The sequence below is a fragment of the Physeter macrocephalus genome, chromosome 14 (genome assembly GCF_002837175.3).
Source record: "Physeter macrocephalus isolate SW-GA chromosome 14, ASM283717v5, whole genome shotgun sequence".
Lineage (NCBI taxonomy): Eukaryota > Metazoa > Chordata > Mammalia > Artiodactyla > Physeteridae > Physeter > Physeter macrocephalus.
In genome coordinates, this window is record NC_041227.1 from 128,167,687 (window position 1) to 128,187,093 (window position 19,407).

Genomic DNA, 19,407 nt, shown 5'->3' on the forward strand with positions numbered 1-19,407 from the left:
ATATAATGCAGTCTATCGTTGGTCAAGAGACAGAGGAAAGAGGGAAGGAAAAACGATGCTCACGCCTTTCCTGGGAGAAATTCCTTACAAGGTCACCCACCCAGGAGTGTCCCTAGCTCCTCCGGAACCCCTTAGAAAGACCGACATCTAGGCTGCAAATGTAAAGTCCTGGCATAGAACAAATGGTAGGCCATTCATTTAAATGTCATCAATTTAATAAGTTGAGTGGGTTGAACTGGTCAAGGCAGGGCTGGTCAGCCATTAATCCATCTCACCTTTGGGCAAGTACCCCCAAAACAACTCTCCTTCCAATAGCCTCATTTCTGATTCTAAAGATATAAATGCATATTTAAGCAACCTTGGAAAACCTCAAAGTATACAGAAGAAAACTGAAATCCCATCAGCTAAAAAAAAAAATTTAGAGTTTGGTGTATTTCCTTCCAAATATTTTCAGGTGGTTTTACATAACTGAGATGATCATATTATACAACTGCAGACTATTTTTGTTCCCACTAAACGTAACACAAACACTTCTGCCATATGATTAAAAACCCTTATAAGCATTTCAAGCAGTACAAATTACTATTTACATTCTCATACCATTGAGCATTTAGGCTATTTCTAAATTTTTTTTCCCTATAAGTATCACTGCAAAATCTTTAACCTATATAAACAATCAGAGATCTGAACAAAGTTCCCCAAAGCTGAAATGCTGATCAGAGGGCCTCGATGTATTTGTCTAATTAATTTCCAGAAAGGCCATATGCCATTTACAGCCCCCTGAGCAGAGTCTGCAAGTTCTCATCATGCCATTTTTTAGTCAGCCTGGGTATTTCTCCTTTAAAAATAAGTGTATTCATTTATGGGAGTAATGACATTTCCCTTCTTTTGTATTTCTTTGACTACAAGTGAAATTGAACATTTTTCATAGTTCCAGGCATATTACTTTCCTCTTTTGTGAAAGGTCCTCTGTCCAAACAAGGCCTCTTTAAAGAATGGGAATATGATTAGCTATTTCCTTACAGGTACGAGTAACTTTCCTGGAGCTGGGAGCAGCAGGTATTATTACACATCAGACGGATGAAACCACCTGGTCACATTGGAATTTCAGCCTCCATTTGTTAAATTCCTTTTTGACATTCCTCAAGACGGCAAAGTGCCCTTAAAAAAAAAGGGTTGGACAAAACTCTAATTCAGAAACATACATGCACCCCTATATTCACAGCAGCACTAGTCACAATAACCAAGGCAGGGGAACAACCTAAGTGTCCACTGACAGATAAATGGATAAAGAAGATGAGGTATAAATATACATATATATATATATATATATATATATACATACACACACACACACACACACACACACACACACACACACACACAATGGAATACTACTCAGCCATAAAAAAGAATGAAATAATGCCATTTGCAGCAACATGGATGGACGTAGAGATTATCATATGAAGTGAAGTAAGCCAAACAAAGACAAATACCATATGATATCACATATATATGGAATCTAAAATGTGACACAAATGAACTTACTTATGGAACAGAAACAAACTCACATACATAGAGAACAGACTTGTGGTTGCCAAGGCGGGGTTAGGGGAGGGGAGGGATGGATTGGGAGTTTGGGATTAGCAGATACAAACTATTATATAGAGGATGGATGAACAAAAAGGTCCTACTGTATAGCACAGGGAACTATATTCAATATCCTGTGATAAACCATAATAGAAAAGAATATGATAAATAATATGTGTGTGTGTGTGTGTGTGTATAATTGAATCATTTTGCTGTACAGCATACATTAACACAACATTGTAAATCAGCTATACTTCAATAAAATAAAATTTTTTTCAAAAGTGTTATCTGCTTGATTTATACCACTACCTGGTATGGCCCCAAAAGCAAATTTTCTCTCTCAATATTCAAACACCACTGTTTTCTTTTTTTTTAATTTTTTTTTTTTCAGACAGTATACTTTTATTGTTTAATTTATTTTTTGAAGTATAGTTGATATAACAGTTTGCATCTGCTTAATCCCAAACTCCCAATCCATCCTGCCCACCCACTCCCCGCCCCCTGGCAACCACAAGTCTGTTCTCTATGTCTGTGAGTCTGTTCCTATTTCGTAGATAGGTTCATTTGTGTCATATGAAAAACCACTCTTTTCAAAAGCAGAGGATAGGGCTTCCCTGGTGGTGCAGTGGTTGAGAGTCCGCCTGCCGATGCAGGGGACACGGGTTCGTGCCCCGGTCCGGGAAGATCCCACGTGCCGCGGAGCGGCTGGGCCCGTGAGCCGTGGCCGCTGAGCCTGCGCGTCCGGAGCCTGTGCTCCGCAGCGGGAGAGGCCGCGGCAGTGAGAGGCCCGCGTACCGCAAAAAAAAAAAAAAAAAAAAAAAAAAAAAAGCAGAGGATATTTGAGAGCTTCTCTTGCTTCCCTAGCCTTCTGTCCCCCCACACCCTTGGGATTCTTGTACGCAGCACAGCAGCTTTGCAAACAGTACATATAGGCAGACCTCAGAGATACCGTGGGTTCGGTTCAGGACCACCCCAAAGAAGCCAATAGTGCAATAAAGCGAGTCCCACGAATTTCTTGGTTTCCCAGTGCATATAAAAGTTATGTTTACACTATGATGAAGTCTATTAATGTGCAACAGCATCATGTCTTAAAAATATCTTTAAAATACTTTATTGGGCTTCCCTGGCGGTGCAGTGGTTGGGAGTCCGCCTGCCGATGCAGGAGACGCGGGTTCGTGCCCCGGTCCGGGAAGATCCCACATGCCGCGGAGCGGCTGGGCCCGTGAGCCATGGCCGCTGGGCCTGCGCGTCCGGAGCCTGTGCTCCGCAGTGGAAGAGGCCACAGCGGTGAGAGGCCCGCGTACCGCAAAAGAAAAAAAAGAAAAAAAAAACTTTATTGCTAAACAAATGCTGACCATCATCTGAGCCTTCAGTGAGTTGTAGCAGTAACATCAAAGATCACTGATCAGAGATCATTGTAACAAATAGAATAATAATGAAAAAGTTTGAAATAGTGTGAGAATTACCAAAATGTGACACAGAGACATGAAGTGAGCAAATGCTGCTGGAAAATGGCGCTGATAAAACTTGTTCGAGGGACTTCCCTGGTGGTTCAGTGGTTAAGAATCCACCTGCCAATGCAGGGGACACGGGTTCGAGCCCTGGTCCAGGAAGATCCCACATGCCCTGGAGCAACTAAGCCCGTGCGCCACAACTACTGAGCCCGTGTTCCACAACTGCTGAAGCCCGCACGCTCTAGGGTCAGTGCTCCACAACAAGAGAAGCCACTGCAATGAGAAGCCCGCACACCGCAACAAAGAGTAGCCCCCGCTCGCCGCAACCAGAGAAAGCCCACGCGCAGCAACGAAGACCCAACGCAGCCAAAAAAAAAAAAAAAAAAAAAATCGTTCGATGCAAGGTTGCCACAAACCTTTGATTTGTTTAAAAAAAAACTCTGCGAAGCTCAGTAAAGCAAAGCATAATAAAACGAGGTCTGCCTGTATAGCAAAAACATCTAATGTGGACAGGACCCTTTGCTAGAGTTTCTGAACTCAGCAAATAAAAAGACAGGGTGCTCAGTTGTATATGAATTTCAGATAAAACAAAAACTTTCAGTATAAGTATATACCGAATATTGCAGGGGATATACTTATGCTAAAAAGTATTCATTGTTTATCTGAAATTTGAACTTAACTGGGTATCTTGTATTTTAACCAACAGCCCTACTTACCCAATCTAGGGTCCGAGCTCTAGGGCGGGGAGAAGTTGGGCAGACTGACTGCACTCTCCTCTGAAAGCAGCCATACACTCGTCTCAGTGAAAAATCTTTCAAGGATGCACTACATGGGTCATGTATAATCCAGGGTAGGAAAAGATTCTGTTAGAGACCAAGGAAACTTCATGGAAAGATAACTGAAGTATGTATATACGTATTTATTTATTTATTTATTTTTGGCTGCGTTGGGTCTTCGTTGCTGCGTGCGGGCTTTCTCTAGTTGTGGCGAGCGGGGGCTACTCTTCGTTGCGGTGCGCGGGCTTCTCATTGCGGTGGCTTCTCTTGCTGCGGAGCACGGGCTCTAAGCACGCGGGCTTCAGTAGTTGTGGCACGCGGGCTCAGTAGTTGTGGCTCGCGGGCTCTAGAGCGCAGGCTCAGTAGTTGTGGCGCACGGGATTAGTTGCTCCGCGGCGTGTGGGATCTTCCCGGACCAGGGCTCGAACCCGTGTCCCCTGCATTGGCAGGCGGATTCTTAACCACTGCACCACCAGGGAAGCCCCAACTGAAGTATTTACTTTGCTTAGTTACTAACCTTTAGGCAGAGACGCAACTGGAGTTTAAGAAACATAATGAAAACCTTATTTACAATCTTTGTAACTATAATAGATTTTTCCATTTATCATTCTAATAATCTCAATCCACACAATTGTCAAAGGGTGAAATGCTGTCTGTGTAAGAAGGCTGATTAGACTCCCTTGTCTTTTCAGTCAGTACATGTTTTCCAGGCCCTGAAAGTCATTCATGCCTTAGCTTTGATGCTTATGAATAAGCAATTGCTTTGCTACAACAGAGAAACAAATAGGTCTGCGTAATTGGTAAAAAATTAAATGTACGCCAGAAGAAGAAATGGGTTCACCATTAGCTAAAGATTTCTCATCCGTTAAGCAAACCACCCACTAAAACGTTGTTTGTTCCAAATAGCTAAGTAAGATAATTTCTACTCTCGGTCAACGGAACCAAGATTTCCAATGAGATTAAAACGTCCACTTACCAGGTCAGCTCTTCTACTTTAAAGGGACAAACAACTGCTTTATCAACATGAGCTCATTCCTGATGAATTAACTGTTCTCCAAAAATAAATCCCAAGTGGACTCCAGAGCTGCCTCTAATTCTTCTTAGCTTACCCTACACATTGTGGTCAGTGCCAACACCCTGGTGGGGAAGAGACCTCCATAACTACTGGGGGATCCAGCAGCAGAAGACATTTGCTTCAAAAGAGTTCCAGCCCCCTCATTAGAGAAAGGGCATTTTGGAGAATTGAAGACTGCTTATAAGAGGTTTGCAAAGGACTCTCAACCTCTCCGGGAAAGATGGGGGTTCCTCACTTGACTTATACGGTTGTAAATTACCAGGTCGAGGAGGAGTCGTCCAAGAGGACAGCACCTATGTCAGGCTTGTGTCCAGCTGTTAACATGAACTTCATAGTCATGTGGGTCACTTTCACCTTTGACATAAGGCCGCTCTGCCATCTCCTCTAATTCTGAGAATAAAGATTCGTAGCCAAGACCACTGTATCTCCAAGTGTGGAATGAAGACATCCATTGCTGTGCATGGTGGAGGCTCTTAAAAGATGACTCCTGGGCTTCCCTGGTGGCGCAGTGGTTGAGAGTCCGCCTGCCGATGCAGGGGACGCGGGTTCGTGCCCCGGTCCGGGAGGATCCCACATGCCGCGGAGCGGCTGGGCCCGTGAGCCGTGGCCACTGAGCCTGCGCGTCCGGAGCCTGTGCTCCGCAATCGGAGAGGCCACAGCAGTGAGAGGCCCGCATGCCATAAAAAAAAAAAAAAAAAAAGATGACTCCTGGACCACCGCCCCCCCCATCACCGTAGCTCCTGAATTAGAACCTCTGGGAGAAGGGCCCAGGAATCTGCATTGTACAAGCCGTATGTCCCTTCACTCTCACCCCAACATATTTCTGATACAGACTCTACACTCTGAAAATGAATGCTTTAGACTGCCCAACTGCAAGTGAGTTGAGGGATTACCTCTGTACTTAAATTTACTTTAGTCCAGGGACTTCCCTGGTGGTGCAGGGGATAAGACTCTGCACTCCCACTGAAGGGGGCCCGGGTTTGATCCCTGGTCAGGGAACTAGATCCCACATGAATGCTGCAACCAGGAGTTCGCATGCCACAACTAAGGAGCCCACGTGCTGCAACTAAGGAGCCCGCCTTCCACAACTAAGACTGGGTGCAGCCAAATAAATAAATAAATATTTTTTTTTAATGTACTTTAGTCCAAATACTACTGCCTAATTTGGTGTCTCAAAGTACTAGACAGAGATATACCTGACCCTTAGTCACAGCTGGGCACCTAAAGACTCATGTGACTTTTTTTCCAAACACGCAGTGGGAAAGGTAAAGGAATTTAAGACTAGAAGATGAAAAGTAATTGAACTGTCTTGATAGGAACCATCATTTCCTTACATAAAATAAAAATCCTTTTCTTTTTTTTTTTTTAAGAGGATATGGGTCATCGTAAGGAAATGCAATCACCAGCAGAAGAATTGAAAGAAAAATAAATTCCTTCAAACCAAGACACTCTCTCATCTTGTCTAAGTCGATATAGGGTCTATAGACAGGCACTATATAGGGTCTAAATCAATATAATCCCTCTATTTATATATAAAGCTTTTCCTCTTTTATCCTAGAAGTTGGTCACCAGGAATCAAAACGTGACAGGATAGATGAAAACTCTTAGCTTCTATAATCCAGAGAGCGCCCACACTGCCAATATTAACAAACAGCATGACATTCTGCAAACCACAATGGAAAACAAAATCTTTCTTTTGTCAAAGGCCACAAAACGGAAAGGAAAACATGGTGCTTCTAAATAGGTTTGAGACTAAAATTCCATAAATGTTTCTTGGTTTATGGATTTTCTTTGCTTTTCGGGATACAAACAGTTGATGCTGGATCACAGGATAATCGCTGGAGATAACAACGAAAAAAGAAACAGATAAGCACAGGCCTGAAGATTTAGGGTTTGCTTTTTGTCTCTGCTACAACAAGGTCAGAGAGCTGGGGCGTCACCTGGATGCAAAGGAGGCTGTAAGTCCACGTCTGGCTTCAGGAGGAAGTGCTTCTTGGTCACACAGTCCCCAGGGCTGGGCAACAGAAGTGTCCCGAGGGAGGGGCTCGTGGAACTAACCCAGCAAGGCCACAGAACCCACCCTGGAACCCGGACAGGGCCAAGGGAGACCAGGGCTTCCTGCTCCACCCACAAAATGCCCCCACGTCACCCTCAGGGTGGCACCCTTGTCCCCAATGTCCCAAAATGCTGGCCACTCCTGCTGTAACACTGCCCCCTTTGCCATCAGGTCCATCTAACTGGCCGAGCCAAGGTCACCTCCAGCTGCCAGACAGGCTGGAAGTCCAGCTTCTATCCTGAAAGCCAGGCTCTGTCTTTCACCAAGACTTGCGAGATGGGGCAGAAGGGAGAGTCCCAAACATGCTCAAGGGGTTCAGGAGCCAAGCAGCTAGGGGAGAGAGGGGCAGAGAAGGGGAGGGAGAGACTCACGTCCTCAGACATCTAAGTCTTCAATGTCTTATTCTACATTGAAGTTGCACCATATTTTTCTCACTCTTTAGAAAGACACAACGAAATGAACGGAATCCATGGTAAACAATTCTCAAGCCAGCTCTATCTCCAGTTCTCTACACGTAACCCTAGGAAAGTCCCAGCCGCTCGAGGTTTTTGCTTCTTCCAAGTGTAACTGAGCTGAATGAGACCGACTCCAGGGCCCCTTCCAGCACGAACCTTCTATGCTTCTGGAGACAGCCTCTGACACAGCTGGCCTAAATGACCACTCATCCCTGGTGAGTAGGAGAGAGCGGCTGTTTCCAGTGCCAGAGTTTCTAGAACTCTGTTCTAGCCCAAGAAATTCCCCAAGATGAGTTTCGTGGACAGCACATTCCAACCGCGCATAACATAAGGACGCGCTCTAAATGAGCAGCAAGTTCATTTGCCCCAGAGGAATCAACCTCTTTCGTGCCCTCAAGTAAAAGCACTATTTTCCCTTAAAATGTATCAAAATATTTTCTGACAATACCCAAATTCCCATCCATTATAGGAAATATACAAAATACTGATGAGCACAAAGAAAGAAAACCACTCACCACCCAGAAGTGACCACCTTTAAAAATCTTAACAATCTTTTCTGTATTTATAATGTGTGTGGATAAATGCAAACACACACACACACACACACACACACATCTTTTAATTGAATCATACTATTTTGAAACATGGCTTTGCACAGCAATAAATCGTAAATACATTCCATATCACAGTACATTCTCCCGTATCAGAGGTTCTCAACCAGATTCCCGTTAGCTGCTAGAGGTCGAGATGTGCAGGATGCAGAATTTCCAGTAGCCAAACAGAGAGCTAAGAATACACACTCAAACACATATACAATGGAATACTACTCAGCCATAAAAAAGAATGAATTAATGCCATTTGCAGCAACATAGACAGACCTAGAGATTGTCATGCTGACTGAAGTAAGTCAGACAGAGAAAGACAAATATCATATGATATCACTTATATGTGGAATCTAAAAAAAAAAATGGTACAAATGAACTTATCTACAAAACAGAGTCACAGATGTAGAAAACAAACTTAGGTTACCAAGGGGGAAAGAGCGGAATAGGGATAAATTGGGAGATTGGGATTGACACATACACACTACTGTATATAAAATAGGTAACTAAGGGGATTCCCTGGTGGCGCAGTGGTTGAGAGTCCACCTGCCAATGCAGGGGACGCGGGTTCGTGCCCCGGTCCGGCAGGATCCCATGTGCCACGGAGCGGCTGGGCCCGTGAGCCGTGGCCGCTGAGCCTGCGTGTCCGGAGCCTGTGCTCCGCAACGGGAGAGGCCACAGCAGTGAGAGGCCCGCATACCGCAAAAAAAAAAAAAAAAAAAAAGGTAACTAATAAGGACCTACTGTATAGAACAGGGAACTCTACTCCATACTCTGTAATAACCTATATGGGAAAAGAATCTAAAAAAGAACGTATATATGTATATGTATAACTGATTCACTTTGCTGTACACCTGAAACTAACACAACATTGCAAATCAACTATACTCCAATATAAAATAAAATTAAATTAAAAAAAAAAGCATACTCAAGATTCCTTTTCCTGTCAGAAGAAAAGATGTGCTTACTGTCCAAATCATTTTCAAGGTCAAGCACAACCAATTAACTTCCAGGCCTCGAGTGAGGTTTGGTGTTTACAATAATAAAAGGTGACCGGACAGGAATGATAAATCACCAGTTTAAAATTGGCCAAATGTTGGTGGAACTTAAAAGGGCCAATATTTCTTGTTCTGAGACTTCTGTGATGTAAATGTTATCTTTAGGAGTGGTTTCTGAGCCCTTCCTTCTTAGGCTCAATTTAAATGGCATATGCAGAAGAACATGTGTCTAAGCAGGGGTGCTTTCTGCAGCCTACTTTTCCATCATATTTAACATTTCTCCCGTGCATCATTTATTTGTTGTCAGTTTGCAAGGCCATCGCCTCTTGTGTCTGGGCCTGAGCTTTGCTCGCAATTTTATCTACGGCGCCGAGCACGGTGCCTGGCACAGAGGAGGTTACTTAAATATTTTGCATACTAACCCTATTAGAGGTGCTGTCCTAACTACCCACTCGCAGAAGACACTACCTTCAACCTAATCCTCCCCGGGAGACAAAGGGGGGAAGAAAAAGGAGGGGAGAGCAGTTCCACGAATAGTAAATGCCAACCTGAAAAGCAGGATAATCAAACTCATAACCTTATATGATCACCAACCGCCCCCCCGCCCCGTGACACACAGCAGCCCAAGATGAGCTGAGTCCTGCTTCATGACCCCCTCTGCTCCCCGAGACAGGATCAACTATCACTGACCGAGTATTTGCTGTATACCCTGCAAGGCCCCGGATGTTCAGTGACCTGAAGAACTTTTTATCTTCTTTAATCCTAGAAGCAGCTCTAGGAGGTATGAACCCTACCTTACAGGTAAGGAAGCGGTTAGCTCCGGGCCCTACCCAGCATCCTTCCTTCCAAGTAGCTGCCCAGCCACTATCCCCAGCTCCGCCCCCTTCCTGTAACTGACAGCCTACAGTGTGCGTGCGTGTGCGTGCGTGCGTGCGTGTGTAACGCTTCTTCCCTATTCTCTTGGTCCAGGGGGAGGAATCTTCCCTAAATACTCTTGGCCTCTTGTCCCGCCCTTCACACCTCCTGTGGGGAAGAAGTGAGTTTCCCGAGAGATGAATCTGGGGGAGGGACATGCATGGCCCCGCCCCCTCCCTCTTCCCTTGAGTGCCAGGGCGTCCACAGGTAACGTGTCTCTGGTCTAATCCCCCATGTGGCAAGTCTTACGGGGAGGGGGGGGGGCAGGGCCCACGTGGCTCCACAGACGTGACTGTGATTGGTGGCTAAGTCTGCCTAATTCTGCATTCACCCTCATGAATGCCATTGCTGCTGCATACAAAACCATGGCCTCTAACCTAACCTTCACTGGTAATGACAGTGAAATTGTTATTTCCATCTGCCTCCTTTGCTTCTTACTGTGGATTCAGAATTCAGACAGGGAAGACCCAACACCCAACCCTAAACCTGCTCCAGCGTCCAGTCCCCAGCGGTCAGCTCGTGGATGCACTTATGATTCAAGCCAGCCCATCAAAGTCCTTGGTCTACACATAATGCCCACGGACCCTGCCCCATGGACTCAAGCCTGGCCACGCCAGCAAAGACAAGGGAAATACATCGGGTGGAGAAGTCACCTCAGTGGCGCCATGTTCCCTGTTCCAGACCCGATGCCTATTCCTGAAGCTCCCCCTTTTCCCATGAGCCTCCAGTACTACCTCCCCACCGGGGAGCCAATAAAAATCCCTTTGGCTCCGCCTGATCTAACTGATCCCTGTCATCAGCAACCAGAGAGGTCGGACTGAAGTAAGAAAACTTGGCTCAGAGACTGAGTCATCCTGCTAGGCATGACCACTCCGCAGCTACAAAGCAGCAGGACCGGGATTTCAGCCCCAGATCTCCCGACTGCCGGTGTGGGGCCCTTTCCACCAACCACACCACCTCCATCTCTTTCCCCTTCAGCTTCGCCACCACTGCTTCTAAAACCCCAAATCCCCTCGACCCACTAATTCTCTGAAGCATTTGGGGCACACGAATGTTTCCTCCCACCACGCAGACCCCCCGGGATGCACGTCACTGCCTTGCCCACTGTAGCCGCGGCACTCGCCGTGCTGAACAAACTAGACATCTGAGGGCAAAGAGGGCTTGAACTGGCCTTCAGGCCCAGACTCGGGCCCATCTTCTCACCCAAGGCAAATCTCCAGTTCCTTGCACTGGTCTCCTGGCCTGAGTTCTGGCCGGATTAACCACTCTGCCCTCAAAAGCAGCCAGTCTTCTTGATCAGGCCAGTCACGTGTCAGTCCTGTGCGAAAGCCCATCCAGAGAAGAGCAGGTCCAGAAACGGAAGGGCCCAGAGGCACCTATGAGAGAGGCAGTGAGGGCAAGCGGGCACAGGTCTCCTCCTCTGCCTTCCTCTTCTTTTCCAGAAAGCAAGCCCTGCTTCACCAAGATGGAAAGCTCCCAGACACTGGTCAGATTCGAGAAAGTCACATAAAGAATAACAAGGGATCATGTGGGGATGGGACACGGGACTGGAGCTTACTAACCAGGAAGAAATTCCAGGAGATGATGGACAGAGCGGGGGTAAATGGCACAACATTCGACAAGGATCAGCAGACAAAGTCCCCTTCCTGGGGGAGAGGACGAGGGCGTCACGAAGTATATTCTGCCGTGGAGAACCTGCATGAGGCAGAAGCACCTGTGTTCTTTTAGGCGAGAAGAACCCCTGGGTTAGTGTAACCTACAAAGCTAGAAAGGTGAAGCCCCATCAAGGCCCTATTGGATATTCTTGGGTTAAGTGCGCTCATTTCCAATCAGCATGGGCTTAGGCCTTATAAATAAGGAGCCGTTAGCATATGATTGAGATGCAAATAATTTACGCATTATGTAAATGCAGCTAAATGTCTGTCTCTGAAGGTCTGTTTTCCTAATCAGCTAAATATCTCCCCAGCGATACTTCCGTACTATTAATCTGTTCAAAAAACATTTCGGACAGAGGGCAGAGGTAAAGCTCGGTACAGCTACCCACACTGTTAAGAAAAACAAACAAAAAAACAAAAAACGACTCTCCAAGAACGGGGTCCCAACTAGTAAAGAAAAACCGCCCTCCCAACCTGGGTGTTCTCCATGGAAAAGAACACAAGTCAGTTCGCATGACGGCAAACTCGTGTCTGACTTGCGGGTGGAGGGTGGACCGTGGAAAGAAAAACCTGCTGGCACCGCTAGGGAGGCACAAGGGGGAAATTCCTGGCCGACATGGCAACAGTTTGCTAGTTCTGCCACCACCTCCCCACTCTCCAGATGAGCAACAGTGATTCGGACACAGGAGCCGCCTGTTTCCCCCACCAGGATTAAAAGGGAAGAAAGCTACGGTGGCTGTGAGTCCCAGAAGTTTCCCTTTCCTCACCTTTTCAGCATATGCATCCGTGTGTGTGTGTGTGTGTGTGTGTGTGTGTGTGTGTGTGTGTGTGTGAGAGAGAGAGAGAGACAGAGAGACAGAGAAAGAGAGAGAGAGGGCGCACAGATTATGATCAATTTATTTGCTTTGAGGTGGTCTAGCAGTTTCTCCTCGTCCTCTTCGAGGGAATGTCAATCAAAGCAAAGAACGGTGGGCGGGCCCAGCCTGACTTGCTGGTGGGCTGGCTGAAGGCGCCCGGTCCTCCAGGAGACACACACCAGGGAAACAAGACAAGGGGAAAGCCCACAGCAGGCTCTCCGGCACTTTCCCCTTTTGTCACCGCATCCGTGTGTGTGTGTGTGTGTGTGTGTGTGTGTGTGTGTGTGTGTGAGAGAGAGAGAGAGAGACAGAGAGACAGAGAAAGAGAGAGAGAGGGCGCACAGATTATGATCAATTTATTTGCTTTGAGGTGGTCTAGCAGTTTCTCCTCGTCCTCTTCGAGGGAATGTCAATCAAAGCAAAGAACGGTGGGCGGGCCCAGCCTGACTTGCTGGTGGGCTGGCTGAAGGCGCCCGGTCCTCCAGGAGACACACACCAGGGAAACAAGACAAGGGGAAAGCCCACAGCAGGCTCTCCGGCACTTTCCCCTTTTGTCACCTCTCCAGGCTTCTCTCCTTTCCTTCTTCTCCAAGGTAATGACACAGAGGACTCTCTGTCACTGGGTATGAAGGGTGCGAGAAGAGCGGTTCTGGGCGACCAGGTGAGACTCTGGGTTCACTCCCTTTCCAGGAGCCGGTTCCCCGGACACCCAAGTTCACATCCCAGTCCTACCATTTCCTGGTTATGCATCTTTAGGGATGTCACTTGGTACCCTTGGATCTCAGTTTCCACGCTTGCCATGTGCGGATGATAATACTGCCCGCCCTGAAGGACAGGTGAGGGGAGATGGGGGGGTGTCTCCTGGTGGGCACACATCAAATACAACATGAACCCCATCTCGGCCGTTCCCACCATGAACTTGTATTACATTTATAAAAATATAAAAGAAAGGCTAATGGCATGTCTAGTACACCTAGTCCATTCTTCACTTAAATCCCCCAAATCAGGAGGTTCGTAGGGAAGGAGAGAAAATTAGATCATGATAGGATTGAATGTAGAATTTTCAAGTGCCGTCCAATCCCAACTCTCCACGCCCCCACGGCAGAAACGTGCCTTGGCTGTTAATGTGAACATTTCAAAATTCCACAGTCATACTGACATTTTCAACTTTCAGGAAGGATCACCTGCTGCTAAAGATAATAGGGACTTTCCATCAATAAAAGGAGAGGGCGAGTGCCCTTCAAGATCGCTGTCAATTTTGCTTTGGAGTACAAAGTAGCTTTTTTTCCCCTTCCTTTTCTTTCATTAAAAAAAAAAATAGATTTACTGATCTAATGTAGTTTACTGAGGTTAAGAGTAATACCAGTTTGCACTTCCTAAAAAATGTTACAAAAAATGTTACAACCAAGGAGATGGGAGCATTTGGAATCCCTGACGCATGCTGGTTGGTTGGTTGCTTATCCAGATATACAGATAGACAGATAGACAGATATAGGCAGATGGACAGAGAGGCAGATCTACATACATAAATACATACGTGATCTGTGTAAAATATATAAATATTCCGATGCTATTTCATTGAGCCATAATATTTCCATTTTCAGATTTATTTTTTAAAATTATACATATATGTGTAATGATTTTATACACACACACACACACACACACACACACACTCACACACACACTCACACACACATATATAATTTTAGAACTCCACCTTGGAAACTGAAACTTATGGCTTAATGGGACAGCATCAGACAGCTAATTGCTGGGAAGGATAAACACCACCCTTTACTCTCTGGATTTGACCATAAAGACAGTTAACAAGGAAAATGGCTGGGAGGAAAATTGGTTCCTAAAAACTAATCAAGCCAACAGAATGCAGCTCCCAGCAAGGGAAACACATCTCTTTCTCTACCATTTTCGGTTAAGATTTGGGGGTCTTCAAAGGGTGGCTGTCTTTGTGTAACAAATCCAGCGGGCACTCTGCGTAGATGGCCCCTTGCCTCGGACGGGGCTCCACGTGGATCCCTTCCCAGTGCGGGGAGGCTGAATCCCTGAGCCTTCTGCTTTCTGAGGCTGTTGGGAGCCAACAGAGCAAAGAAAGAAACTGGTTCTGAGATGGCAGGAATAAGAGGAATTAGGAATCCAGTGGAGTGGGGCTGACCAGTGACAACAGCATGGGGACGAAGGAGGCCACACTCACGCTCAAAGGTGGACCCCGCCTGGCGAAACGAGACGATTTAATGGGGACACGACGGAAACCCTTGCCAGGCTGCAAACACACTTTCTCTCGCTGTTCCCTCTCAGCGACCACAAGGAACCCATGAAGAATGGCTTGGTTTCTAGTGGAAAACAAATGCCACCCAACAGAGGTCCAGAGAAGCGGAGAGACGTGGCTGGGGAGAGCTCTGTATTCCTCCAGCTTCAGCTCAAAGCAGAGACGCCTTCCTGAAAATGAAGGCTTCAGAAGGACAGACTCTCCAAGGGACGTTCAGATTATTACTGACCATTAATGCAAAAAAGGACCACAGGGCTGCAAGACGGAGCATCAGTCATCCTCAAGCCACACTGTGGCGCTTATTACACAAAGAGGGTGGGGAGGCCAAGATGTGTATGGTAGGAGCTGTCTGTGACCAGCTGGATGGTAGAAGACCCTAACAGAGCCCAGGCCAGGTTTAAAGTCTTTCATGGTGGCTCTCAAAGTTGAGCATGCAAAAGTGAATGAATGGATGAACAAATGAATAAACAAAAGACAACGGAAGAGCACCATTTAGGGAGCCTGAGCAAACTGCAGCTTCTTGCGTTCATTTCAGCAGCACACACGCCAGAATTAGAAAGATACAGGGAAGACTAGCATGGCCCCTGAGCACCCCTGAGCAAGGATGACACCCACACTGGTGAAGCATTCCATATTTTTCTTTTTCCCTTTATTTTTTTTTAAATTTATTTATTTAATTAATTTATTTTTGGCTGCATTGGCTCTTTGTTGCCGTGCGCGGGCTTCCTCTAGCCGTGGCGAGCAGGGGCTACTGTTCGTTGCGGTGCGCGGGCTTCTCATTGCGGTGGCTTCTCTTGTTGTGGAGCACGGGCTCTAGGCGTGCGGGCTTCAGTAGTTGTGGCTCGCGGGCTCAGTAGTTGTGGCTCGCGGGCTCTAGAGCGCAGGCTCAGTAGTTGTGGCCACGGGCTTAGTTGCTCCGCGGCATGTGGGATCTTCCCAGACCAGGGATCAAACCCGTGTGTCCCCTGCCTTGGCAGGCAGATTCTTAACCACCGCGCCACCAGGGAAGCCCACATTCCATATTTTTGAAATAGGGAGTTGACAAATTGTCGACTGAAAAAAAAATGCACAACCTAAAAGCTGAGAATTATGTTTTATTTGGTGGACTTGCTGAGGACTTCAGCCCGGCAGACAGCCTCTCAGATGGCTCTGAGGGAGGCTCCAAAGAGGCAAGTGGGGGAGCCAGGATATACAGGAATTTTTGCAAAAAAAAAAAAAAAAAAAAAAAGTCAGAACATCAAGAGAAAAACCAGACATCTGTATGGGAAGATGCAAGAGTCTGGCTCATTGAAATCATGCCTTTGATGTGCGCCTTAACCGTCTAGGGCCAGTCTCCTGTTTTTGTCCATCCCAAATCCTCTCAGGCTGCACAGCCCAGGGCGGCTACAGCGGCTGATGGCTTGATGGCCTCAACATCCTTTGTTTACGGACATGGCAGGTGACATTCTTTGTCCTCAGAATCAAAGGGCATAAAATTTCAGTTAAGCACGATGAGATGCTTCAGTTCTTGAGATCTGTTGTACCACACTGTACCAACAAGAGTCAACAATAACGTGTTGTACACTAAAAAATTTGTTAAGAGGGTAGATCTCACGTTAAGTATGCTTACCACAAGAAAATAAAATTTAAAAAGAAATATCAGCTAAATAACTTCTGTAACAATTGTACCTTAGAAGAAATTTTTAAGTGCCGATTCTTGGAACTCATGGTAGACCTGGGCAGGGCTCAGGAGTCTGCAGGTATGACAGACACTTTAGAAAACATAACTTAGGGGACAGAGAAGGATCCAGGAAAACAATGGAAACCCATTAGGAATGGACTCCCAAGCTTGCTACGTCCAGCCCTGATCTCTTACCAACCGTTCACTGGGCGTCTTCACTTGTGGGTCTTATCATCATTTTGCTCACCTTGCACCAAATGGAACACATCACCTTATGCCCCAAATGTGTTCCCACTCTTGTAATCGCTCTTAGGATAACCGATTCCGTAATCACCTCCACTTACCAAATGAGGAACGTGGGAGCAAACATCGGTGCAGAAAGCCCAAGGAACCCACACTGAGAAACCCTGTTCCGAGGGGACCCAAGGGAAACCCATGGAGGGATGCTGGGGGAGTGGCTGCGGAGGGGACGGGGCGCGGAGGTGTGCTCTGCCTGGGGGATAACGTGCCATGCCTTCGCTCAACGGTCCCTGACTCTGGTCCAAAGCACATGAGCAAGAACAGAACATCCGACCCAGACAGAGCTACCTGGCACTTACCTTGAAATTATCAGAGTGTAGCATTTACCCACCCTAAACCCCCCTGGCAAGTTCTCCCCCGCCCACCAAAATCTGTCCCCCATTTTGCCACTGCAGCCCCCAGCCTGCGGAGAAGTCAGGTCTGGGCTCAGCGGAGCTTGTAGGACCGCCGGTGTCAGAGGCAGGTAGCGGGGGTGGGCTACACGTAGCAGTGTGCCTGCCGCCATGGCAACCCACAGTTAACCAGGGATGGGGAAGAAGGTGCTCAGCTAACTGCAACCCAGGCAACGTTTTAACTCAAACCCCGAGGAAGTGAGTGCTCCGTTAGATTTTCTCCTGTCCTCTTTCCCCACGCCCCGTCTTTTCTGGTCACCAAGTGGCTTTAAACCATCTCCCCCCTCCCCCCACCCCCCAAAATCACCTCCGAAGATGAGGCTTTTGATAAACCACTGAGCCAAATCTCCCTCCCACACAGCACGCTCAGGCACAGGGCAGCCTGAGATCCCCGCTCTCTCTGTTTGTCAACTCTCCATCTCAGAGGGAATTCCGTTTGCCCCAAAGATTCCTAGGAACGCCTTGGCCTCCCTATCACTTCCTCACTGCGGGAACCCAGGACAGATATTCTCACACGGTAGTAGGACTGAGGATCACCTGGTGAATTTTAAAGGCAGGTTCCCCGGCTCCGACCCTAGAGAGTTGACTTCGGCAAATCGGGGGCAAGCATAAGCATCTGTATCTTTTTTTCTAGCACCCCGAGGAGTCTTGATATAAATAGATCAAGATTCACCTGGTAAGAAATGTAAACCCACCAATTTGGGGTTTTCCCATAGCTCTGTATCTCATAGGGCGGGCTGAACTCAGCTAAAGCTGGACATTTAAATGGCCTCTTGCCCATTAAATGAGCCACAGACTGTGAAAGGGTTAACAGGAGACCCCTGCTGCTGCAAGGTGAGTTCCCTAACATACATTCTGAATATGCACATGGGAAACACCCCCTGGGATCCTCACCTTCAAGGCACGCCTTCTCCAAGCTTCGAGGTGGGACAGGAAAGCAAACACACTCAGAACCCAAAACGTTCACGAAGAGCTCACTCAACGCTTATAAAATGAGTCCCTACTCGAAAGTTCCCTCCGGCCTAACAGTCTAACAGAGCCTATAACCCACCTCTTACGCCAGGCCTTGGGGATCGTCAACGTTTGTTTATGTTTCCATCTTCTGGTCAAATATATGGAAACGTCAAACCCCAAGTCATGAAAAAGACCCAAGTTCGTGAAGCTGCGGGAAGTGAGGATGAAGGACGGCTTGTTGCCTGGCAGAACCTGGGACACAGAGGACCTGGAGAACAACTGAAGACAAGACGTAGCAGAATTTTTTTGCAGATTTAAGTCTCTGCCCAAGATATGTCAGTTTTCAGCAAGATTAAAGGTAAAGATAAAACCAAAATCTCCCCCCACAAACACCTAGAAATGATGCATGAAATAAACAAATCAAAAGGATTTCAAATACACATCTGAGCTTGCAACAAAGAAAGGGAATCAGGAAGCATAACGAAGCTAGAAACCAGAGCCTATACAACAAAACCATAGAGGCTGCCTAGGCATTAACAAGGTTTCCAAGAATAGGTCCTGGGTGTTACTGTCCACCTGGGGGACTTGGGCCACATCAAGTAGGAGGTGAAATTCTACAAATGCAAGTGTCATAAAATCCTGTCCCTGTGTGGAAGAGTGGGCTAGAGAAAAATATCCATCCAGCTGCACAGAAGAACAAAAAAGATGACTACATGTTTCTGCCTGGTCTCTGGAGAAAAAAAAAAAAAACTTGTAAAATTAAAACCTTGGGCTTATCCTTTGAACAGGTCAGACTTCTGAGTTTCTGCTTTCTATATGGGCTAGGAAACCCCAATCTGTACATCACTGTAGAAATTGGTTCCAGGCTAATGTTATTGCAAAGAGGTCTTACAGGGACAAATGCAAAACTACTCTGAAGGGTTTTCCACGATGCGGGACACTGGGAATCCTTAAGGAAAAATGCAGCCCACTAGAGAAGGATTGATGCTACAATGTTACAAAGCCTAGAAGAAAACAACACACTATGAACTGGAGTCAGTGGACACACACAGAGGGAGACACATGGCCTTTATGTAACAGACATAATTTAAAACATACATGCACCCCAATGTTCATAGTAGCGTTATTCATAATAGCCAAGATATGGAAGCAACCTAAGTGTCCATCAACAGATGAATGGATAGAGAAGATATGGTATACATACAATGGAATACTACCCAGCCATAAAAAAGAATGAAATTTTGCCATTTGTAATTACATGGATGGACTTGGAGGGTATTATGCTTACTGAAATAAGCCAGACTGAGGAAGACAAATACTGTATGATATCCCTTATATGTGTAATCTAAAAAGTAAAACAAACTAGTGAAAATAACAAAAAAGA

The 19,407-nt window shown here is 46.4% G+C and overlaps 1 pseudogene; it reads left to right on the forward strand.

The window, feature by feature from the left end:
- The first annotated feature begins 15,239 nt into the window (after positions 1-15,239).
- Positions 15,240-15,356, forward strand: LOC112066625 (uncharacterized; annotated as a pseudogene).
- The last annotated feature ends 4,051 nt before the right edge of the window (positions 15,357-19,407 follow it).